Genomic DNA, 27,316 nt, shown 5'->3' on the forward strand with positions numbered 1-27,316 from the left:
ATCTTTGATATTTCGAATTATAAAATATATTTGAATTACATGTAAACGATAATTCGACTTAACAATCATAGAAAATCCTTAAAAAAGTCGATTTGTATATCCCTAGTCAAAAATTAGGTTCCACCATAGTCGTAATTTGATCGATGATGACAATATATTCTGAATTGTATCACCCTGTACGTACGCCACGTTTTATCTGCCATTTCCTTCAATGAGTGAACAAGTTAAGTCGCATTAAAATTTTTATCACCACCATTAAGATAAAATTGAGGTTAATTTGTGGAACCAAAAAAACGGCATAAGCTTATTAAAATATTTCATTTTATCATATTGTGAATAAAAATGAGTGGAAAGCAAATAAATCCCAACCAAGATGAGCACCAATGAGACGAGTGGACTGTATGTTTATATGGATGAGATGTTTGTGACCTTAGCAATGTTATTCTCCAACCAAAAGGAAAATAATATTGCAATAATAGCATGAAATGAAAAGAACAAATTTCAAGAAACGTTATAAAACGTAGGTTTCTGTTTTATTTAAATATAAAAAGAGAAGGGTTAATAAAAGAGAAGAGAAGAGGATGCTCACCGTTTTGTAGCTGGATAACAAGTGAAGTTCGTTTTTAGATTTATAACAATGCTAGCTTAGTTTTGGTTACTTCGTTGAGTTTTATACAATTCAAATGGAGATTTAACGAAAGTAACCACTAGTTCTAAAATACTTATTTCTATTCACAATGGATTTTAGTGCTTAATATAATAATTCAGATACTTAACGCTAGGGTGGTAATTCAGTGTACTTAAACTATATAATTAACAATTCAAATTCAATTAAAATAAATGGCAAATTATTCAAATTTGTCCATGGCGCCGGCCTTGCACTTGTGCAACTGATGAGGCGACGCACATGACTTCAGCCAAGGATTTGATCGCCTGGGATAGAACCAACTGGTCTGGCATAAGGACACTGCTTCTTAGCGGTTTTAACTGCATGTTGCGTGGTTGAGAATGGTGAGCTTGATGGCTGTTGCGTTGACGATGTTGTTTGTTGCTTTGGGGCCGATTTTGCTGATGGCCACTTGAGCGTTGGTGATGTTGCGGCTGTCGCTGGGGTTGTTGACGTTGTGGTTGTTGATGGTGGTGATGTTGTTGTTGACGTTTCGACCGATGGGGTTGTGGGTTACGGTGTTGGCGCTGTCTGGACTTCGGTTGCTGCCTAGGTTAAGTGCGAGAGCGGCTATCTTTAGACCTCTGGTGTGTATGGCTTTGCCTTCTGCGTCGACGGGGGGAGTTGGGCGGTACTACCCGTTCATGCACCGTTGGCCTTGATATTGCATCGGACTCTTCATGGCGAACGATGGCAGTGGAAGAGGGCTCCGGGTGAAGCATGGAGTGGTGCTGGCTGCCACATTTTTTGCAGAAAACCTTGGAGTGACATCTTCGAACTTGATGGCTTCTCGCAAGGCAATTGATGCAGCAGTCATTATCCCTGACCACCTTTCTCCTGTCTTCCACCCGCATTAGAATGAACTCCGGACAGAATCGCAGGGCATGGCTTCTGTCACAGATAACACACTGGTACAGTTGCCGGGTGATTGAGTTGCGACGGGACCTACAATGTAAAACATTGTTAGTAAAATGTATTGGTATGGTGGGATGGAAATGAAAATGTGGATGTATAGTAAATGAGTCGAGATGATTCAATAAACGGATGTATAATTTGTAGTTTAAAGAAAAGCATGAGACGAGCTTGATTTGAGAATGAGGCGAGTTTGAGTAAAATTGAGAAGAGCATTTTATAGTAGAAGGTGATAAGAGTTAGAGTAGAGAATGAGATGAATTTGAGCATTGAAGGAGAAGAGTTTGAGTTATACGTTAGAATTTTATGAATCTGAATCGAGCAGAGGTAAGTAACAAAGTTTTACTATTGGTCTTTTAATAATTCCAGAGGATGTTTTAATATCAGCCACTCTAACATGGCTATCACTCCCAGAGTGTGTCGTTACGACTCTACCTAAGCGCCATTCGCTTGGTGGTAGTAAATCGTCCATTACGACAACTAAATCGTCAGGTTTTAGATTGGGAGTAGAGTTTTTCCATTTGTATCGTTTAGGTAGAGATTTTAAGTAATCCTCTTTCCATCTTGTTGCGAATTGCTGATGAATAGCTTTCAGTTTAATCCACCTATTTACAAGAGATAGATTTTCAGAGATTGGTTCGGGTAGAGCCATAATTGGGGAACCTCTAAGGAAATGTCCTGGAGTTAAGGCGGTAATGTCAGAAGGGTCTTCAGAGACAGCAGAAATGGGGCGAGAATTGAGAACACCTTCGATACGAGCTAAAACAGTAGCAAATTGCTCAAACGTAAATCTGTGTGCTCCTGCTATTCGTTTAAAATGGTGCTTAAAGCTTTTTACAGCGGATTCCCACAAGCCACCCATATGAGGTGCATGTGGTGGAATAAATCGCCATTCAAATCCATGGGTGGAATATTTACCAGCAATATCACTGGGAACAACTTTAATAAATTGTGAAAACTCTCTAAGCAATTTTCGACTAGCACCAATAAAATTCTTCCCATTATCAGAAACTATCCGAAAGGGTAGTCCTCGCCTCCCAACGAATCGAGCAAAGGACGCCTCGAAAGCCACAGAGGAAAGTTCGGTGCATGGTTCCAAATGGATCGCTTTGGTGGCAAAGCACACAAATAAGCAAACATAGGCATTAAAGATAGGAGCGTTTCTCAAAGAGGAACTTTTGATTTCAAAAGGGCCTGCAAAATCAATACCAGTTATATGAAAAGGGGGAGTCAAAGCGCATCTTTCTGGAGGTAATGGGGCCATAATCTGGGTACAAGGTCTCTTTTTGAAAATTATGCATGTTTTGCACTTATGAATGATGCTTTTCACTCTAGGTTTGAGACGAGATATATAAAATTCGGTTTGGACCATCCTGCACATTTGATTACAATCTGCATGAGCTAAACACAAATGTAAATGCAACAAATATAGTCGACAAAAACGAGAATTTCCAGAGACAATCATGGGATATCGCTCATTATAAGGGAGATCTGCGTTGGCCAACCTGCCATTAACACGCAGAATATTATTATGATCCAAAAATGGATTGAGTGATTTTAAAGGGCTTTTTGGTGAAATGTCTTTACCTTCTTCCAAATCTTTGCATTCTTGTTCGTAAAATTTGCGCTGATAAAAATATAGAAGTCCGTATTTGGCAGAAAAGGTTTCAGAGTGAGAGAATTGAGGGGAAGTAGTTTTAGCGAGATTTCTAAGTCTGCTTAAGCAATTGTTAACGAACCGGTATACATACGAAAATACTCTCAGGGCTCTATGGTAAGTAGAAAATGGTTTTAAAAAATCGATATCTTCTTCTTCAAAGGCTACCATAGCTTGTACGTTTGCGCGTTTTCCCATATCTGGGATAGCTATTGGATTTTTCTTGGGCCATTCAGAGGGGGGGTTTGTGAGCCATTTGGGACCATTAAACCATAAAGAATTTGTCACTAAATCTTGAGGTCTACATCCTCTTGTGTCAAGATCGGCTGGATTGTCATGCGTAGGTACATGACGCCAGATACCATTTGGAACTTATTCCAAAATCTGAGCCGTGCGATTGGCGACAAAAGTTTCCCATGACCAAGGAGGTTTTGACATCCAACCCAAAACAATTGTTGAGTCTGTCCATAAAGTTATACTTGTGAAGTTAAAATCGAAAGTAGAAATCACATAATTAACCAACTTTGCGAGGAGAACTGCTCCACTGAGCTCATGTCTTGGTAAACAGACAGGTTGAAGAGGAGCAACCTTGCTTTTTGCAACTAGCAAATTGGAGAACACAACTGACTTTTCGTTTTGACATCTGATATAGACACATGCGCAATATGCAGCTTGGGACGCATCAGAAAACCCATGGATTTCCACATAATCAGTTGGATAATACTGAATCCACCTAGGAATCGTAATTGACGATATGATTTGGAAATCAGAGACGAGCGTGTTCCATTTTGATTGAGCATCTGGACTTAAGTTTTCGTCCCAATCAATACCTTCTAACCATAACTGCTGCATTAAAACCTTTGATCTAATAATAATTGGTGCTATCCACCCTGCGGGATCGAATAATTGTGCAACAGCTGAGAGAACCATACGCTTAGTCATAGAGGACTTTGTCGAAATTGAGCCAAGGGAATATGAGAACTGATCTGAGAAAGCATTCCATTTCATACCTAAAGTTTTGGTCGAACTTGATTCATGTAAGCGGAGAAAATCGCAATCATATAAATCTTCGGTTTCAATATAAGAGAGAATTGTTTGGTCATTAGCGGTAAGTTTTTTCAGAGGAAATCCAGCACCTTTAAGAACGTCAATTAGATCTTGTTGCTTTTGAATAGCTTCTTCAATTGAAAAACTGCCCGATAGAATATCGTCGACATAGGTTTCTTGCCTTAAAATTTTTGCCACATCAGGGTATTTGTCTTCGGAGTCTTTTGCCAATTGCAAAAGTGTGCGGATCGCCAAAAACGGCGCACAATTAACACCAAACGTTACAGTCTTAAGTTGATAATCTTTTATGTGGCCTTCGTCACCTTGGCGGAATAAAATGCGCTGATAGGGTCTATCATGAGGATGTACTAGTATTTGTCTGTACATTTTTTGGATGTCTCCACTGAAGACATAAGGGTACTTTCTCCAATTCAAAATGACAGACGTTAAATCTGTTTGGAGAGTGGGGCCGGTATGGAGAACATCATTTAAAGAATAACCGGACTTTGTTTTGCGAGATGCATTAAAAACAATTCGTACTTTTGTTGATTTGTGTTCGGGGCGAACAACAGCGTGATGAGGAAGATAATAGGAGTTGTATTTGTTATCAATACAGACTTCTCGATATGAGGTTTCTTCTAAATGATCTAATGTGACATATTCGTTTAAAACCGAATTATATTCGGTACGTAAGTCAAGATCATTAGACAAAGTTTTTTCCATTCGAGTATATTGTGCCAATGCAATGAGACGAGACGAGCCGAGATAAATTGTGTCAGCAAATTCCTTCTTAAAAGGCAGCCGAACAATGTAACGTCCATCAGGTGAATGAGAAGTGGTTTTATTATAAAAATTTTCACAGAACTGGTCTGCTGTGGAGACTTTTGGCACATTTGGAACTTCTTCTAGTTCCCAAAACTTCCTTAACAATTCGCTTATTGGAGGTTCATTTTTTTCAATTATTGTAGTGGAGAAGAGTTGAACACTTTCGGTTTTAATGGGCCCACTTAAAACCCAACCGAATATAGTTTTATAAGCGGAAGTATTGCCACAAATATTCTTTTTAATGCCTTCAAGATTTATAAATCTGTCGGCGTCATTACCAAGTATGAGGTCTATTTGTGAGGACTTATTAAAGTGTGGATCTGCCAAATCTAGATCTTTGAGATCAGATGGGTGAGCAATTTCAAAGGAAAGAGCCGGCACTGGCTTTGTTACCTTGGGAAGGATAATAGCAGATATAGAGAATCGAACATCACACTTTTTAGATCATCAATATGGGGTCCCAACTTTCAACATTTACATTTAGAGTTTTCAAAGTACTGAGGCAATCGGAAACGGTAGAATGTATTTTCTGAAGTGATTCGCTACTTTCATTTGTGGCAACTGGAATATTAAATAGGATTTTAAGCTGATTGTCGACCAAAACACGCCTATTTTCATACCTAGCCTTCAGAGCATCCCATGCCAATTTGAAATTATCGTCACACAAAGGATATCTTTTGACTATCGCACCGGCAGGACCTCTGGTTTTATTCGTAAGATGATACAGTTTTTGAGCCTGAGACAATTCGGGATGGTCTGCGTAGACCGCCGTGAACATATCACGGAAAGACGGCCATTCTTCGTACCCTCCTTTAAATACCTCGATATCGCAAGGAGGCACTTTGATACAGACGCTTGACTTTGCAACGGGGGCTTGATTTATAGCTTGCGAAAATTGAGGAGGGACAATACTCTGCCTTGCTTTTAAATTATTTGCACCTGATATCCTAAGTATATCTAAAATCTGTGATCTAGCAGTATAGTAGGCCTCAGTGGTTGCATTTAAATTTACCATAGCATTCTCTTTGAAATCTTTGATACCAGCCGCTTTTGGGGAAAGTATTAAATTCTCATAGGCATTTTGAACACGTTGCCATCGTTTTTCTAAATCATCCAATTTAACCTCTAAAACGGTATCAGTTTGATCAGTAATGTCACTAGCCTCGAATTGAGTACAAAAATTGAGCAGAAGGTCACATTCAAACAAAAACTTACTTTGCTCTGGACATGTGTGTGCGGAACTGACTGAAGGGCGAGCAGCGCCGTCTGAAATTTGGCTATTTGAGCCTTCGGATGTAGAAGCGTTTAAACTCATTTTAAATAGAGTGCTAAAACCAACAAATTAAGCTTTTTCGAACAAAAGACAGGGGGAGTTGCTAATAGAAGTAGTAGTAGTTTTAAGGGGTGACTACGAAACCAAAGCTATAGTTTTAAAGGGTGACTATATAACCTTTAAGAATAAAGAGCGGGGGCAATTCTCTAAAGCAACTTTGTTGAAATTAGCTAAAATTGTATTAAAACGACTTTCAAAATCCAAACGTAGTTTTTTCGAATTAAAAAATCATAGCAACTTTTTTTTCAAAGGAAAAAATTCTAAATCCGACCAAATCTTTAAAATCGACCAAATTTTAATTTTTGTAAATTCCGTGCGAAATGCTTTGACTTTCACAAATAATCAATTATGTGTTGCAGGAAACCCAATTTATTGAAAAAATGTGACAACACTTGCCGTAAATAAGTATATATTCGACCAAAAAATCGCTTACTCCAAACAAAATTTCCAAAAACTTTAAAAGTACTGCAATTCTGCCGAACTTCACCAACAAGTTTCCAAAAATAATGTCAAAATGTTTTGGAGACTGTTCAGATTATCAAGTGAATAAATAACTTTAGAAAGTTTTAAATTTTAGTGAAAATAGATAAAATGACTAATTGCCGAAATCTAACGACTTGGCAACTCTTTCCAGCGAATATGGATTCACACCATCAAATTATAATAAAACTTTCCCACCGATCAGGGCATGATACAATGATACAAGGTAACCTCACGCTCGCAGCTCACAGAGTTGTATTCATATTGCCGTCCCTTCATTGACAAAGTGATTTTGACAAACTTTGTATGTATATGTTGAAACATACACTTATGTGTCAGTTATATTTACATTTTGAAATTTAGACACAATTTTATTATTTCAAATTTATTAATTTAAATTAAAATGTTTAAAGGAATTTCGCAAATTCGTATCCTTACCCTTTGGACAGCTGAACTTTAGTGGAAAGTTGTTAAATATGTAACATTTAATTTTAGTTACTGTTTTAATATATTTGCAGTAGTAATGATGTTTTGGTCTCAAATGCAAATGACAACAGTTTTGGTTTTAATATCTGGAATTATGCAGAAAAACGGTTCTAATAGTCACCACTGAAACTACATGCGACACAAATCTGAAAACGATCACAAACCAGGCCTTACTCTAACCCCAAATGAACTTATCCATGATATTACCATTGTTGCAAAAATCATGCGCACGATAACTCTCGAACAAATCAACTGATTTAGTTCAAAAATTGTTCCTCGTAATATTTCTTCCGGACATGGTTTAAAGGCATCTCTCGGATAATTGTTAAATTGTTTGAAGCACGTTGTCCTGGCGATCTTTAAACAACCTGCCGGTACCAAATAAAATGAATGATGAGTACGATTTCGTACGAATTGAGTATCCGATTTGGCTGAAACTTCGTGTCTTCTAAACGTACATCAAGTTCCAAGAAGTTTATATCGGATAACACCTCCCGGTACCTCCCTCTCAAATGTTCAAAATGTTCGCGTATGTGTAGTTAAAGGGCTTAGTAGTAACCCCTTATTTACAAGCGCAGTTCGCGTGAATTATGTGGCTACTTTTTGACCACTAGAATAAGTATTTAAATAAGTAGACACTAAAAGTCGTAAGTACTTATATAACTACTTATCATATCCAGTTCTAAGATGGACTATGGCGTGTGGAAAATTTAACAGCGAATATTCATTGTAATCATGACTACAACATTACCTTGTTTTGTTAGGGGAGGTCAATTCTGAGATGCGGGTCTCAAGATGACACAATATTTAGACCATTAGATTTGTCAATGGAAAAATTAGAACCATTTATTATAACATTTATTTTCAAAATTGGGGTTATGTTCTTTAGGCCCGCCATTCATTTATTGTATTTTTGTACAGTCACAGGCTCTCCTACTTTTATTCGTTAGATTTATTTGTATATTTCAGCACACAATACGAAAACTCTGAAAGAAAGAATGCAAGTTGCAAATGAATGAACAAAGTTGGCTATCACCTGAATCAAGTGTACATTTTCAAGACCCTTGACGATACACTGGAATATCAAAAGACAGTCAAAGCTTTAAGGAGATGTCGGAGATGCTATTCTTATGTTTGGATATCAACACCATCGTAAATTTAATTTTGTATATTTATTACTTTTTCTTTCTGAACACATTCAAAATACATGAAAATTTAATCTACATTCTTGCGCAGCGGTGGCTTTATTCTTTCTATTTTCAAAGGTCTTCTGTGGCATTTTAGCACGGTCGGCAGAAGCTTTGCCGGAAACATCAGCAAAGTGATTCCTTGCCAATTCAACGTTGCTTTTGGCCTTCGCGACAGCATTGGTAAATGGTACACTTGTCAGCCGCGATGCACCTGCGGAGCAGCATAAGGATTACAACTTGATGAAATGACGAACATTAGACAATGGGTTGAGATGATGGACATGACGTAAGACCTTCTTACATGGGTCACGAAGCTATGTCGATGTTGGTCTATCTTGGGTTGAGAAAGAGTTCGTTGAATGCGGACTACGTACAAATTACGAAACGACCAACATAACATGACCATCATAAGTCCATCTTGTCAACACTCATAGTTTCAATGTCGGGAAGTTAGTTCCGTTCCGCACTAGAGTAGTTTGATGAAAGAAATGTCATGGAATTATGAGCTCATAGATACGATGAGTTGTTCTCGAGGGGGGATGCAGCAACTATAGAGCATGGTACCAGCATGGAAGCGTTGGGAATTGTACACCTACAAAAAGGTAAGAATTGCCTAAGATTAGGGGGTTTTAATTTATTTGTACGCTCAATTTACTTACCACGTTAAAAAGTTTTCAAAACTTTATAATGGAACGCAATATATTACAACATCCACTACGGTTACATGTTACCGAATACACCCTGGCCAGAGCGGTGAGTACCAGCACCACGGACACGAGGAATGCGAGAAACAGCTTTAGGAGTACCCTATGATGTAGCAGAGGTTTTTTGATGGCCTGTAAAAACCAACACACGTTCAGCATATAAATATCAACAAATTCATCTCCGTCGCAATTACTTGCCTGTTCGCTGACAGCATAAGGTGAATTGGAGCGATCAACACTGCTGGCAAGCAAATTCTCTTTTCTTTATCTTGTTCATTCTTTTTCGAATATAAGGAGATCGGTGGTTTTGCGTTTGATGAATTCTGCAATAACATATCCGATTAACAATACGAAAACATTAAAGTGAGAACTTTTTTCACATTGAACCGAGAAACAGAAAAACCAAAATCTTTTGATATACTTTTACACAGTTATTTTACAAAATTTCGTTATATACACATTGGTCGATATATCTCTTTCTTTTGTACACATTGCTAACAATTTTTCTAGGCAATTTTCTTCTAAAATCGTGGATATTTTATTGTTGGAAAAACAAAAATATAGAACAAATAGAATGTAAACAAACAGTATGTTGTTTTTGTTGTCATTGACATGCAATAACAAAAACAACATTTATGTATACTGTTTCGACACAGGGTTGTATGTGACAGCTCAAGGACGGTTTTTTGAAATGAGATTACCTTGTATCATTGTATCATGCGATCAGGGTATTATCAAAAAATTAGACCAAAACTATGTATAAAAAGATATGTGAGTATATTATGTGTAAATGTATGTGCATATATTATGTGTAAATGTTCACCATTTATTAATATACTTCGCTGCTCACTTTTTCCTTTATGTAATCTTCTGAAAGGCACATAAGTACCGCTTCTTTATATTCCGATAATAATCTCACAATTTTTAACGGGAATTATGTAATTTTTATTCGGACAGACGGCAATTTATTGGCACTTATTTTTAGATCGCTCACACACAAACACTTTAACACACAATTTCCACCAACTTATTTATCCTTAATTCTCGAACTGCACACTCTTTTGACACGCACTGTAATATTTTCGTATGTTTAGTTGCTGAATATTTTTTGTTGTTAGAGTTTTTTTTATGTTTCTACTTCGCCAAACACAAACCACTTGTATATATATGTACGTTTGTATGTTTACCGAATATTGCAATTTACTTTTTCTCTTTCACTGTTTCAATGATATTTTTCTTTTTTTCTTTTTGAGATGCTCTTAATGAGATTTTTGGGCACTTGTTAAGAAATCTGTATGTACATATGTATGTATGTAATTTTGTGTATTTTTTCTCATAGATTTTGTCACTTATATGTTTTGTGTTTGGCGTTCACTTTCACTAATAAAGTAAAAAAAGCGTATCACTTACCAAACCGCAGGAATAAATAACAATGTTTGTACATATGCATAGAAGAGTGATGGTCGATATATCTCTTTCTTTTGTACACATTGCTAACAATTTTTCTAGGCAATTTTCTTCTAAAATCGTGGATATTTTATTGTTGGAAAAACAAAAATATAGAACAAATAGAATGTAAACAAACAGTATGTTGTTTTTGTTGTCATTGACATGCAATAACAAAAACAACATTTATGTATACTGTTTCGACACAGGGTTGTATGTGACAGCTCAAGGACGGTTTTTTGAAATGAGATTACCTTGTATCATTGTATCATGCGATCAGGGTATTATCAAAAAATTAGACCAAAACTAAAAAAAAGAAAAAATCGACCAAATTCAGACAAATAGATAAAACGGGTAATTATCCCAAAAAATTATGAGTGAAGTTTCAATTATCCAATAATTTTGATTTTGGAAAAAAAATTTAACCAAAAAAATTCAACAAAATTTTCGACCCCAAAATTATTTTATAATTAAATTGATCAAACGTAGTGGCAACTCAATCGCACGTAATGTAGCTTGTTGCTCTCCACTTGGAATAAATTTTTGATGAAAACTTGGAAAAAGTCTATTAAAAATTTCGACCAAAAAAAATTTAAAAAAAATCGACCAAACTAAGTAATGGGAAGGACTGGCAACTCTAGTGTTATAAGTTATGGGTTAGAACTTGATAACAAATAGATTGCTCACTTCGGGTAATCAGAATTGTAATAAAAATCTCGGATTAAATTCCCATAAAAAAAGTTTGAATATTTTTCAATTCGACCAATATGTCGTAATTCCCACAAGAATTTATCAAAAAAGGGCAGTAAATTCGCCAACGAATTTACTAACCACTTTTCGCACAGACATAAAATGTAAATGTTTCAAAATATTTTTAAGTTCCACTTACCACAAAAAACGGAAAGTTTTTTGTATTATGGCAACCCTTATAAGATTGTAAATATGTATATAGAAAATGTATGTAATGTATGTATACTACACATGCGGGTTAGTTAATTGTTGTTAGTTAAAATTTGCGATGAAAAAATTCATGAGATATAAAAATTTTTAATTTCGGTTGTCTGGGTTATTTCCCCTTATTAAAAGAAATATATTTTCTCTTATATGTTGTTTTTCTCTATTCTAACTACATCGCTGGATTGGCGCTCTCACTAATGTAGTTAGAATATTTAGCTATTGCTTGTAGGTATATGTTGTGTGTATGATGGGTAACGATGCGTGTTGTTATTGTTATTTCTATTATCTCACTTTTTATATTTTCTGTTTACAGTGAGTTTTGAAGGAGCGTATATGGTGTATTAATACAGTGAGTTGCAAAAGAGTGTATATAGTGCATTAATGGTTTTATGGTGTATTTTTTTTAATGTTCAAGTGGAAATTAATAATTTTGTAATCTTCTGAAAGGTCTTCTTCTTCTTATTTTGCTCTTATATATTTATGTGGTTCACTGACCCTTATTGCACATAAGTACCGCTTCTTTATATTCCGATAATAATCTCACAATTTTTAACGGGAATTATGTAATTTTTATTCGGACAGACGGCAATTTATTGGCACTTATTTTTAGATCGCTCACACACAAACACTTTAACACACAATTTCCACCAACTTATTTATCCTTAATTCTCGAACTGCACACTCTTTTGACACGCACTGTAATATTTTCGTATGTTTAGTTGCTGAATATTTTTTGTTGTTAGAGTTTTTTTTATGTTTCTACTTCGCCAAACACAAACCACTTGTATATATATGTACGTTTGTATGTTTACCGAATATTGCAATTTACTTTTTCTCTTTCACTGTTTCAATGATATTTTTCTTTTTTTCTTTTTGAGATGCTCTTAATGAGATTTTTGGGCACTTGTTAAGAAATCTGTATGTACATATGTATGTATGTAATTTTGTGTATTTTTTCTCATAGATTTTGTCACTTATATGTTTTGTGTTTGGCGTTCACTTTCACTAATAAAGTAAAAAAAGCGTATCACTTACCAAACCGCAGGAATAAATAACAATGTTTGTACATATTGTTACGAATGTAACTGATAGGTTTAAGTTAGTTTAGTTTAATTTCCGTTAATTTAAAAATTTGAATTGTAACGTAAAGTTTTTATTACGCAGTTACTTTATTTAAGCAACAACAACTACCATGTAGAAATATCTTCATCATTCTAGTTCTTTACCTTTCATTAATGTGTTTTTGTTTTGCTTTGCCATAGTCATGTAATTATTGTTTAGTTTGTCACCTCTTTATTTCTTTGCACTTGTTTGTTGTTGTTACGTCATTACTGTGCTTGTCGTCCAATTGTATTTCCCCATGTATGTATGTGAGTATGGTTGTTCGCTTAGTGCGAATGTGTGTCTGTGTGTTCGCTGTACAGATTCGAGGTGTTGCCATATGCTCTAGATATTTCTCGAACAGGGAGACTTTGGGATATAAATTACCGGGGAAACGGCAATGAAGTAGTAGTTGTGTTTTAAGCGTTGAACTGAACAGATCGGTTAAAGAAGTGCTGCGTGCTAACTAGAGACAAGCTGTGTGCTAGTAATTAAAGTCGGTTACGAATAAGTGTAATAAAGTAAATAAAGCATTGTAGAAACGTAATCTAAAACGAACCCTGTTTTATTTGGTACAAATCGTACTGGGGAATAAAACAACGTCTACACGGAGATTAGTTAAATCTAATTCCGTAACAATTGGTGTCAGAAGTGGGATTACGATCATCCTACAATGAAGTTTAAGGATCTACGAGTGGAAGACTTGAAGAAGGAGCTAAGTAAGTTGGAGTTGTGTTCTACTGGCAACAAGGCCGAACTACAAAAACGCTTGTTGGAAGAGTTCGAGCGCCGTGGAATGAACATCGATGAATATGAGTTCGACGGTAAGGAGGAAGTCGAGTTATCGGCAAAGGGCGAATCCAGCGTTGAGGAAGTTTCGTCGGTAGCTGCCAGGGGTGACGATTTGAAATCAATGCTGGCTATGATGATGCTGGAAATGAAATCTGACAACTGTAAAATGATGGAGAAATTAGATGCTAAAATGGAAGAAAATTCCAGAAAGAGCGAAGAAACTTCCAGACTTGTGATGGAAATGAAAGCAGAAAATTGTCGAATGAGCGAAGAAAACTCCAGAAAATTAGAGGAAAAGTTGGAGGAGAATTCTAGAAAAATTAACGAGAAACTCGAGAACATCACGATAGTGATTGAAAAGAGAGTAGAAAACATGGAGGTGCAAATTAAAGAGTTGGATAAAAAGATTCTGTCTGTTGACGAGAAATTTCTGGCCCATGACGAGAAATTTGTGAACCTGGAGAAGAAAATGTCGGAACTGGAAATCAAAGGTGGCCCAGTGAGAGCTATTCATAACACGATAAAAATCAAGCCTACAGTGTTCGACGGCTCAACCTCTTTAAATGTGTTCAAATTACAGTTCGAGACATTGGCTGCTAGAGATTCTTGGAACGACAACGACAAGGCGGTATCACTCCTTATGGCATTGAAGGGTGATGCTGCTGACGTATTACAGAGTATTCCCGCCGCTTCTAGAAACAGTTATGGAGATATAATGGCTGCTCTTGAACGTAAGTACGGTAGTGAACACAAGCAAGAGATCTACCGAATGGAACTGAGGGGAAGAGTCCAGAAGCCAAATGAGACTTTACAAGACTTTGCGGCTGATATAGAGCGGTTGGCGCAGTTGGCATATCCAGGAGAGACACATCCATTGGTGGACCGCATAAAGATTGAGACATTTGCAAGTGGTATTCGTGATCCAGAGATAAAATTTGCGACGTATGCGGCACCGATAGGAACATTTGCAGAAACCGTGTCATTTGCCCTGGGCCAAGAAACCGCGAAGATGCTGGTGAAACCTAAAGCTTACAACGTGCGGAGGCTGGAAGTTGAGGACAACAATTCCCAGACCGTTGTCGACCTGCTGAAAGATGCACTAATGCATGTGAAACGAGGGGCTCCTAGAACGAAAAAGACTTGTTATAACTGTCGGAAAACTGGACACTTGGCCCGAGAATGCAGAGTGAGACAAGCAAGGCCCAGATCCACCTCACCGCCTTCAAAAAGCAACGACCAACCGGTGGCCAAGAATCTGCAAAGAGAGACATCAGGTGAATCAGATACAGCAAGTTCTGCTAATCACGAGGCGCCGGTGGCAGAGGATGAAAACGATGGTCCCACAATTTCTATAGCCATAGTCCAGCAGAAGAATCACAACTTGACGGTTAAAGGCTTCGTCAATGGTGTATTGCGTACCTTGACATTGGACACCGGTGCAACAAAGTCCATTATTAGACCAGATTTGGTAAAAGGAAAGGTATTGCCGTTAAATGGAGTTAAATTGCGGACGGCCACAGGCGAGACTACAACGGTGCATGGAAAGGCCTACCAAAGACTGAGCATGGGTAGAAAATCGGTAAATTTCGATTTTATAGTGGCCGATATTGTGGACGAAGTTATACTTGGTGTAGACTTTATGATTGCCTTCGACATCAACCTGGACATAAAGCACCGTGTGATGACTTGGTCCAATGTGGAAATACCGCTAAATGTGGGCTACAACGAGAAAAGCAAGCATCGCCAAAGTGCAGAATCCGACGAGATCGCTGTAGATGTCCGTACGCTGAAGGTGGAAGCCGCTGACAATTGGCCCGTAGGAAAGTGGAAAAATCTCGCGACGAGGAGGAAAAAGAGAAGATGTACGTCGAGGAAAGGTCTATCGAAAAGCGGCCGTACAACAAGGAAGGGCAAGTCCGATGAAGACCAGGTGGCACTTAGGAAGGTGACCACAAAGAAAGAAGGTATAACGTCAAGATTCCTGGAGAGAAAGCGTCGTCCAGAAGAGCAAGAGTCCAAAGCTGACGCAGTAGAGGGTACATCTAAATCAGTTGCCACCACTACAGAACGAGAACTGCATCTAGTCAAGAGGAACAGGCTTAAGCGGGAGGCAGTGTTACCAATGCCCATACCACCGAGAGGGAACTGTGCCTATTCGGGACGAACAGGCTTAAGCGGGAGGCAGTGTTACGAATGTAACTGATAGGTTTAAGTTAGTTTAGTTTAATTTCCGTTAATTTAAAAATTTGAATTGTAACGTAAAGTTTTTATTACGCAGTTACTTTATTTAAGCAACAACAACTACCATGTAGAAATATCTTCATCATTCTAGTTCTTTACCTTTCATTAATGTGTTTTTGTTTTGCTTTGCCATAGTCATGTAATTATTGTTTAGTTTGTCACCTCTTTATTTCTTTGCACTTGTTTGTTGTTGTTACGTCATTACTGTGCTTGTCGTCCAATTGTATTTCCCCATGTATGTATGTGAGTATGGTTGTTCGCTTAGTGCGAATGTGTGTCTGTGTGTTCGCTGTACAGATTCGAGGTGTTGCCATATGCTCTAGATATTTCTCGAACAGGGAGACTTTGGGATATAAATTACCGGGGAAACGGCAATGAAGTAGTAGTTGTGTTTTAAGCGTTGAACTGAACAGATCGGTTAAAGAAGTGCTGCGTGCTAACTAGAGACAAGCTGTGTGCTAGTAATTAAAGTCGGTTACGAATAAGTGTAATAAAGTAAATAAAGCATTGTAGAAACGTAATCTAAAACGAACCCTGTTTTATTTGGTACAAATCGTACTGGGGAATAAAACAACGTCTACACGGAGATTAGTTAAATCTAATTCCGTAACAATATGCATAGAAGAGTGATGGGATTACCTCATTGTTATTGTTGCTAATGTTTCAACGATCACTGCTTCTTTACGAACGGTTGCGGAGGACCATGAATAAAAATGAGTGGAAAGCAAATAAATCCCAACCAAGATGAGCACCAATGAGACGAGTGGACTGTATGTTTATATGGATGAGATGTTTGTGACCTTAGCAATGTTATTCTCCAACCAAAAGGAAAATAATATTGCAATAATAGCCTGAAATGAAAAGAACAAATTTCAAGAAACGTTATAAAACGTAGGTTTCTGTTTTATTTAAATATAAAAAGAGAAGGGTTAATAAAAGAGAAGAGGATGCTCACCGTTTTGTAGCTGGATAACAAGTGAAGTTCGTTTTTAGATTTATAACAATGCTAGCTTAGTTTTGGTTACTTCGTTGAGTTTTATACAATTCAAATGGAGATTTAACGAAAGTAACCACTAGTTCTAAAATACTTATTTCTATTCACAATGGATTTTAGTGCTTAATATAATAATTCAGATACTTAACGCTAGGGTGGTAATTCAGTGTACTTAAACTATATAATTAACAATTCAAATTCAATTAAAATAAATGGCAAATTATTCAAATTTGTCCATATTGTGAACCTGTTGCATAAAGAAATTATATTTGAAGACGAAAAAATCTTCATAATTTTCATTATAATTAGTTACCAAACATCATCTCGGGTAAGCAATGCTCCTACGATATACCATTAGATCTTTCATGTAAGGTAATTAAATGTTTTTTTTTATATTCCTCATTAAGAATATTGTGGTTTCAATCTTGTGAACATTATATTAGGATTGACCACAATATTCCATAAGGTAAACCTAACATCACCATTAAAATTAAATCTGTGGTCTAAAATAAGATGTATAGATGGTGGCATCAAAATACCACATGAGACACCTAGTTATCAACACAATCATCATATCACATTATTTTGAACAAAAATCGATCAACACCAGAAGGAAAAGTTGCAAAACTACAATAACAGCGTGTTTTTGTAAAAAGTTTTTGCCCATTCGTTCGTCAATTTCATGAACGAAGACACAATTTGGTTTTCATAGCAATTGACGTTTGTATTCGTGTGACAAACAAATGAAAGCTTTTTATTTTCGTATTTTTTTTGGTTTTCGTAACAAAATCAGACGAACGAATACGTCAAAAATAGACGAATGGAAAAGACCAATCGTTTTGAATGAAAATTAAATAATTTGAGTAATAGGTGACACAAAACACATGAAAACTGATGGGGAATGCAATTTTATTTATTTCCATAGAACCACTCGCGGATATGTACATCCGTTTCTTCATATTATCACAATATTTTTTGGACAAATTTGTTTACATTTTTTTCTTATATTTTGTTTGTCATCTGTTTATCGGGGTTGCCATCAAGTCACACCAACCAAATTTTGAACGTATACGTTTTAGTACGAACGGTTCGTGTGACAAGCAAGCATTTTTACAAAAACACGCTGTAAAAATTTGATGCCATAATATGCCGCCAGAGTTTAAAGTGAACATGAGTGAGTACAGAAAAGCTATATAACAGCGTTATTTGTTATAAATATAACACATAAATTCCCCTCAAAAACATATTGCAATAGAAAAAGTCATACATTGAAGATAAAAAAGTAGACCTTTATCTTCATCTCCTTGAAGAAAAATAATTTATGTTACTCAATCATATCATTCGTTGACACGTGGTCAACAGCTTCCACCGTAACCTTCCACATCACTTCTAAAAACAATTTGCAAAACTATCTGTAAATTTCAATCAACAATAACTAAAGCATATTTTTAGGCGCAAACATTTCATTTTCATAAATTGTGTTATATTTACACCAAAAAGATAATCCCTGTATATTATAAATACATAGAACTAAATTCTAGAGAAAAATTGTGAATATATTGATAGTTTTATAGTTCAATGATAAAAATAGATAAATAAGGATAATGAATCTGGTATATAAATAGCATAATAACTACATAAATAAATAAGGTTATTATAATATAAATCGAACTATAAAAATATGAATATGATATTAAATCTTTCTGCCTAAAACAAGATTAGAATGTTATTATAAAAAAAATTGTAAAATACATGAAATCATATAAATAATTATACCTAAGCGAATTGATTATACAATATAGAATATTATCATAAAAAAGTATATATGAACATAATACTCGATATAATTGTTAGTATTAAATGTGTAATTGATTGCATATAAAATATTTAAAAATGATTAAATATACAAATTTATATATAAAGTCTTGAAAATTAAATGGATTTTTATAATGATTGAGTAAATTCCTAAAATGGTCTGAATAGGCATCATATAGTTGATTTACATCTATGGGGTATTTCTTATTGATAATTTTGGCGCCAGAAATACCATGGATGGCTGTAAAGTCATAAGGGGCGGGTAGCCAAATGAGGTAAATCCATCACAACCTCAACAGATGGAAATCTGCAATGTAGATATTATGAACAAAAAGGTAAGAAAGTTTGTATTTGGATGACATACGGTTTCCCTCTTTACCACTATTTATCTTTTTATTCACAAATTTAAAAATCCGTTAGAGAATTTGCATTCAGGTACAAAAATTTTATATGTACAGTCGATGCAGAAACAGAACCTACCCATCCGGCGAGCTAAGCCGCAGCCAGACCATCTAGTACATCTGCACAAATGACTATTACATATATGGCGCCCAACTTCCGAGCCACCCAAAAGTTTAGATTTTTTTCCATATCCCAAACTCTGCATTGACTATATCTTGTAGGTCGGTATCCCAGCAGGATTTTTAAGATCCATACTATGCCGTACCGATATACAGATATAGAAAAATGTAGATTTACCAATTGAGTTAGTGATACTACAATGGGAATGGAATCATATTTCATGGCTATATAGCTAAGTATATATTAGTTACTTTTCTGGCGTAGTTCCCACGAACTTCAAAAGGTACAAACCACCCAATTGTTTTGTTATTTTCAATATTTTAATCTAAGTACTGCCTTCTAAGAAAATTCCACCTTTTCCAATAAAAAAACAACAGGATTTTGTTCAAAATAATACATACACTGTTTATCTGTTTATTTAAAAATAGACAAAAATAAATATATTTAAACAATTTTATTTTCTTGTTATTTATTTTTCTAATATTAATTAGAAAAGCCTAATATGATAGAAAATGTTTGAAAATTGTATACAGATTTCCATAAAACAAAATTAATTGAATAAAAATAATCACTATATGATGACCTAAATTCAGTCCAGAAATATATACAAAATTATCGAAAATATAAATATTAAAAATACAATTATTATTGAATTAATATTTTTATAAAAAAATCAAAGTAAAGAACACAAAATATTATCCAAAAGAAAACCATCAAATACAAGAACATATACATATATACAAAATTATAAAAAAAACATAAAAATTATACAAATATTACTAAATATTTAATAATTACCTGAAAAGAAACAGAAAGAAAAAGAAATCAAGTATTAATATTCTATGTCAATATCTAATATGTCAATATCTAATCATACAACTATGTCAATATCTAATCATACAACTAAATAATCAATTGGATATATAAAACACAATTAAATTTCCATAATATATTGCTAATACAATGCACAATAATCGGTTAATAATTCTGAATTCAACTGCTTTTTGTACTCAGATTTATCTTGAAAACATTTTTCTGACAATTTCTACAATGCCTAACAAGAATACGAATGCAATACCTACAAGATCTTCTAGTAGAATTGCAGGAAAAACTAATCCTACTGGAAACACATTACATATCCCTAGGGCTAGTACATCTAATGAGGCCATTCTGAATAATTTCTTTCATCCACCAGTCAGTAATCCTACACCTAGCAATACTAATCCCAAACCAACGAATAATATCTGCAACAACATGAATGCTTCCCAATCTTCTGCACAAGATGCAAATAATACAATTGTTGGTATAGGTGTACCACCAGGTCCACAAAATTCTTCCTCACCAGAATCCTCGACATCAGTTACGAGACCGTCCTATAGTAGCCTCACAGCACAAAATGCTTCTCTCCCAACCCTAAGTGAAAACGTCAACCTTGAAGCTCCTATTAACAGCAATGATGGTCCTACTTTGAGGGAGTATATCAGTGCTTCTGTGAGGATATCACAATCTGACCATGGAAAATAGGTTAGAACGTATGAGAGAATCTATAGACTCATTGAGAAATCTCTCTCTTAATATGACTTTAGATCCCCAAAGGCCAGGACAACCGGCACCTAATTTTCAACAACAAAATAATCATTAACCGAGGCCAAGACAGCAGGTGCCTAACTTTCAACAACAAAACAATAATTTCCCAAGGTTAGAGCCAGGAAATCCGTTACCAAATTTAACACAACAAAATAATTTTCCAAGATTAGAGCCAGGAAATCACGTTCCCAACCCTCAACATCCAAACTATAACTCTCAGCAACAACAACAACCAGCCCAAAATGAAATTCCTAACTATTTTAGGGAGACTATGGTTTTAAACCCATTACACCTTTGCAAATGCAAAAATGGGGGTTGAAATTCGACGGCACTTCCAAAACAATAAGCGTCGAAGAATTCATTTTCCGCGCTGAATCATTACGATTCGATTATATTTGTCTTTGGGACATCTTCTTAAAAGGTTTTCATCATTTGCTCTCAGGCAGAGCATATGAGTGGTTTTGGCAATTCCGACAACAGAACCCATTTTGTGACTGGAACCATTTGAAATATCATTTTACTAAAAAGTTTAAGAATTTCGAAAGCGATTTCGAAATCCAAAGAAAAATAATTGATCGTAGACAACTTCCGTCAGAAACGGCTGATATATTTATATTAGAAATAGTAAAATTGATAAACCAAATGCGCATTCCCATTCCTGAGTTCGAAATTGTCAGGATTGTCAAAGATAACCTCAAAGAAGGCCTGGTCCGATTAATATACGCTAAAAATATTGACACTATTGATGATCTCATCGAAGAGTGTCGACGAGCAGAGGTCACCATCTCAAAATGCGTATCCTACCGGCAACAACAACAACATACATATGCCAGAAGGGTGCACGAATTAGATCTCAACAATTCTGAAGAACAATATCCAGATATTGAGGCAATTCACAACACTAACATTCCAACAAAACAAATTACATGTTGGAATTGCAAAAATATTGGCCATTCATTCATCGAATGTGAAATGGAACAACGTAACATATTTTGTTACAAATGTGGGTTCAGTGGTGTTACTTCGCCCAAATGTCCCCATTGCGTGGGAAACCTACAGAAGAACATGGGCAAAACTGGGACCACATGTTCTCAGAAAGATTTAGCCCAGTAAATATAACAAAACCTGACATAAAAACAACCAACAATGACAATAACCAATCAAAACATACCCAGCATGCATTTTTTCCAAAATTAAGACAATACCCAGCAAACCAAATAAGAAACCTTAAACCAATAATACCTTATGAAGAAAGGCTACGAAAATATAACGAAAGAAGGAATGACATTTTCAAAGACTTCATACCTGAAATTAGTAAAAAAGTAGCTAAAGCTAGAACAGGATATGTAAAAAGAAAAACTGAAAGGAAAGAAATAGCGTCAGCCTGCATTGAAGTGGATAATGATATCAGAACCTATTTAGATATAAGTTTAAATGGCGTCAAGTTTTCAGGCTTGATGGACAGCGGTGCTTCGGCCAACTGTATCGAAAATGAAGAAAAGATAAATGCACAAATTTTGAATTTTAAGTCGTGCATTAAAACTGCCGATGGAAAACAACAACAAATTGTAGGTAAAAAAAATGCCAAGGTACATTGTGGAAACAAGGAGAAAGAGATGTTGTTTTATTTACGATTTTTGGAAGGAGTTCAATGTTAGAATTTCTTTTGAGCCTGAAGTCAAGGAATCGGAAAAACAAATACTTGAGATAGAAGAGGATAATAAAGTTCACACTCTGTCATATGAAGACACCATTAAGTTAGAAAATGCTAAGTTAGCTTTTCGGTGCTACACCAAATATGGCCTAGGTAAAACCCATGTTGAGAGCCATTTCATAGATATCGGAAATGCACCAGCAAAGAAGATGAGGTACTATCCGGTGAGTCCGGCAGTAAAGAAGCTTATGTATGATGAACTAGATCGGATGTTAGATCTAGATGTCATAGAAGTTGCTAAAAATGCTGAGTGGAACAATGGGTCATTTTGGTCATAAAGCCTAACAAGAATCGTCTATGTCTCGATGCACGGGAATTAAATAAAGTAATGCGGAAAGACGCATACCCACTCCCGAACATAGATGGATTGCTTGCTAGGTTAGGTGACACTCATTTTATATCCGCAATAGATCTAAAGGACGCATTCTGGCAAATTCCTCCGGAGGAATCAAGTCGCCCATTGACAGCATTCACAGTCCGAGGAAGGCCACATTACCAATTCAAGGTAATGCCCTTCGGACTGTGCAATGCTGCTCAACGGATGTGCCGACTTATGTACAAGGTGATTCCTCCAGAGTTGAAAGACCGAGTTTTTGTGTACCTGGACGATCTATTGGTGGTTTCTCAGAGCCTTGATGTTCACGTCGAGATGTTAAAGACCGTAGGCAACAGTTTAACAGAAGCTGGCTTAACCATTAATATGGAAAAGTCCAAATTCTGTTATAAAGAGTTGAGGTACCTCGGATATATTGTTGGAGCAGGTAAGCTCAAACCTGACCCAAGTAAAATTGAAGCGATCATTAATATCAAACCTCCAAAAACGCAAAAAGATGTGCGAAAGTTTCTAGGTACAGTCGGATGGTATCGTAGATTCATCCACGACTACTCCACACAAACAGCGGCATTAACCGATTCTCTTAAGAAATCTCCTAAATATCAATTGACTAAAGCAGCCTTAGAATCGTTCGAAAAGCTTAAACTTTGTCTTGTTTCTAGTCCTGTTCTCTCTAGCCCAGACTTTTCTAAAGCATTTTATGTGCAATGTGATGCATCAAATTTCGGCGTTGGGGCTGTTCTTTTTCAGAAAGATAATGATGACATGGAACATCCCATAGAGTATTTTTCAAAGAAATTGAACAGTGCCAAACGAAATTATTCGACTACAGAAAAGGAATGTCTTGCGGTTATACTGGCTATAGAACGTTTCAGGCAATATATAGAGCTGATGGACTTCACAGTCATCACCGATCATTACAGTCTACAATGGCTGATGAGCCAAAAAGACCTGAATGGACGATTAGCAAGGTGGAGCTTAAAACTCCAAGGTTATAGATTTTCTATTGAGCACAGTAAAGGCGTTAAAAATGTAGTATCTGACATGTTGTCTCGTCTTGATATGTACGAAATAGACACGGATTCTACTACGTATATAAATTTTGATTCCGAAGAGTTCAAAAGCGAAAAATATATAAATTTAGTGGATACAATAGAACAAAATAAGAACCGGCTACCAGACCTTAAAGTTTCCGATGGCATAGTTAAATTTAATAATGCTGACGTCGAGAATGAGGAAGAATGCTGGAGAATTTGGCTTCCAGAAAAACTGACAGAAGAAATCATAAAGAGGTCACATGAAAAAGACACTTGTCATAGTGGGATAGGAAAGACGCTACATAACATACGGCAATACTTTTATTGGCCATCTATGGCTACCAATATAAAAGAGTACATACATGTATGTAAAGAAAACAAACATCCCAAACAAGTATTGAGACCGCCAATGGGAAATGAGCTTGTAACTCAGCGACCCTTCCAAAAGATTTACATTGATTTTTTGGGACCATATCCCAGAACAAAATCAGGTAAATCTTATATTTTTATTGTTTTAGATCATAAAACGAAATTCGTTTTATTAAAGGCAATGACGAAGGCTACCACAGTTCATGTGAACAAATTTCTAATTGAGGAAGTCTTCTATAAGTTTGGCGTGCCGGAATATATACATTCTGACAATGGAAATCAGTTTACGTCAGAAGCATTTAAGGAAATGTTAAAATTATTTGGCATAAAACATATTAGGACTGCCATACACGCCCCTCAATCTAATGCGAGTGAGCGTGTTAACCAAAACATCCTCAGCAGCATAAGAAGCTACCTAAATGAAGACCAAACAAAATGGGACGAAAAACTACCAAAAATCGAATGTGCGTTAAGGTCAACGCTTCACACCTCAACAGGCACATCGCCATATTTTGCCCTTACTGGGTATAACATGGTTACACATGCTGATGCCTATAAAATCCTTAAGAAACTCAATGCTTTGGAAGACGGTACAATGAACATTTTACCTGTATCCGATAGAATGCAAATTTTGCACCATAAAATAAACAAGAAGATTCATGAGGCATACGAGAGGAATGGGAAGTCTTATAACAAAAGGTGTCGAGTAGTAACATTCAAACCTGGCCAAGAGGCCTTTAGAACGAATTTCGTGCAAATTAACTTTGCCAAAGGTATAAATGCAAAACTGTGCAAACATTGTCTGAAGTGCAGAATACGAAAGGCACTTGGAAATTATTACTACGAAATCGAAACACTAAAGGGTAAACTAATTGGCACTATTCATGCCCTACATTTAAAACAATAAATTACCGCAATTGTATATACAATAAATTTTACCATAGCATATACTCTTATAGTATGTCTCACCGATATAAATCCATTGTGGTACATAATCCATGCAGTTGTTGACTTGTTGCAATAAAACTCAAATTTGCCAATAAATCCATTTTTACACAGCCGTCTGAATTCAGGTTAGTTATATGGAATCTAAAAAAATAATAAAGTAAACATTAATAACAAACCAAAACGATAATTTATCTGAAAAGAAAAAAGGAGATATTAGTATCACTAAAATTCAAAATGCAAAAATTACTTATCTTTCTGTCGCACAAGACGATTGTAGAACAACAAGGACATTAATCTTTCACTCATTCTGACATATCGTCAGGTAACAGCACCCACAGACAAATTTTGTCCTTTTGCACTCCATTGATGGTGATTGTATTGCCACACAGACTTTTGCCATACAAGGGAATTCTAAAAAGGCACGCATGTCATAAGCCTAAAATAAAAAAATACTTGTTCAGAAAATGTTCTTATTTAAACAATTCAATTGGAAAAATACTGAATAAAATTAAAACAATATCGTCACAAGATTGTTCATAGTGCGTAACAATGCTGTAACATGGTAGTGGTACAGATGAGTTGCAAATTTCTTATGTCATTACAGATTTTTCTGTTGAATTATGTCCATAAGCATAACAAAATGAGATGCAAAGCAATAACACCATGAATAAAGTATCAATGGCAAATCTCAATATGATAGTCAGGTAGAATTATTTTCTCCCTCGCAATGGCATTCCATCTTGTCTTATTTGTTTAACCATTATACGACTCCACACAATGTACATAAGGTCATATACTTGGGTGTCCACATATCGTAGTTATTGCGTTCATACATCCTTGCCCATTACGCACAGATAACAAAACGTAGTGTTCTTGTAGAGAATAACACAGGCAATATGTATCTGAAAAGAAAACAATTCAATATATTAGGGTCAACAAAATAATTCGAATTGGATTATACTCTCCTGATGGTTTAAACGATGCATATGCAGCCACCTCAAAAAGAAAACAAATGCATCTTGTGTGTATGTGTGTGCGCACAAAGAAAAAACACGCATCAATGAAATGTAGTCTTTTTCCAAGAATCCAATGTCTGGTCAGAGCAAACCGTATCCTTTTTGCATGATGCATGTTGATGGCAAATAATTTGCAATGTTTCCTTCCTTTATGTTGGTATCCCATTGTAGCCATAAACACAAAACACCTACATACAATAAACACAACATTATAGCCCGTTTCCACGGTACGTCGTTCGTTCTCTATTCGTCGTTCGACCCTCAAATACGAATAAATTATTTGATTCCCCATACAAATTCTGAGAACGAACGAAGATTTTTCTATGTTGTTCAAGTAGAAATACTCTCAGAACAACGATAAAATATGTCCCATCCCTAACAAATGAGAGAATTTATCGAAAAAAATAATTATGACATGTCTAAATTCAAAATTGAAAAATTTATTGAAAACACAAAAACTTTTAGAAAAAAGGGAAAAGATGAATGAAAATTAATGAACTAAACATTTTATATAGATGCAGAAGGAAGATGGTTGTGTTTCTTTCTTAATTACACACCTTTCTTGTCCATTAGTTTAAAATCGCGTAAGAAATCAGAAACAAAAAGGAAACAAATAATTGAAAGTCTGTATACACAAACATTGCTTTGAAATGTCTCTCTCTTTAATTTTGAAAATAGAAAAATATAAAAATATATTGAAAATACAAAATTATTCTGAATTAATGGAAAAAATGAATGAAACGTGTGTAGATAAATATAGAAGATACATTTGATGCAAAATCTATTGTTTTTCCTATTCATTTAATGTATATTTTATGTGTTTTCGGTTCAAATTTTCGTGAAAACAAGGAAACAAATATGAAGGAAATTCGTTCGACAGGCGAACAACGTAATTGAAACGCTCGTGTGAACATGACATTAGAAACAATTTGTAGTTGAATATGCGAAATACTTACCTGCGCACAATATAACGCTGAACCCAATTCATTTACACTTCACGGGTTTCGTGAAATGCAATTGGCTTTGTGATGCCACATATAATTGCTATTATTAAATTTGATTTATTTTTTTGTTCCTGTGGGAATATTTTCACTGCTACAAAGAAAATAAAAATGTAAACAAATGTCCGTCCACTGTATAGT

At 35.6% G+C, this 27,316-nt stretch overlaps 1 long non-coding RNA gene across 4 annotated transcripts; it reads right to left on the minus strand.

Annotated features, from left to right (window-relative positions):
- Positions 1–499: 499 nt before the first annotated feature.
- On the minus strand, positions 500–27,316 carry LOC141394361 (uncharacterized). Of its 4 annotated transcripts, XR_012410379.1 has the most exons (7): positions 27,131–27,316; positions 25,658–26,362; positions 25,180–25,594; positions 16,478–16,689; positions 9,500–9,624; positions 9,257–9,433; positions 8,565–9,189 (listed from the first exon to the last, which is right to left on the minus strand). It is a non-coding gene; the product is annotated as an uncharacterized lncRNA (long non-coding RNA). The 4 variants fall into 4 exon arrangements; XR_012410380.1 differs by lacking the exon at positions 16,478–16,689 and having other exon boundaries at positions 8,899–9,189; positions 27,131–27,297; XR_012410381.1 differs by lacking the exons at positions 8,565–9,189; positions 9,257–9,433; positions 9,500–9,624 and adding an exon at positions 500–1,612 and having other exon boundaries at positions 27,131–27,297.

This window comes from Musca autumnalis, unplaced genomic scaffold, assembly GCF_047663935.1.
Source record: "Musca autumnalis isolate F117 unplaced genomic scaffold, ASM4766393v1 scaffold_2, whole genome shotgun sequence".
In the NCBI taxonomy this organism is placed as follows: Eukaryota; Metazoa; Arthropoda; class Insecta; order Diptera; family Muscidae; genus Musca; species Musca autumnalis.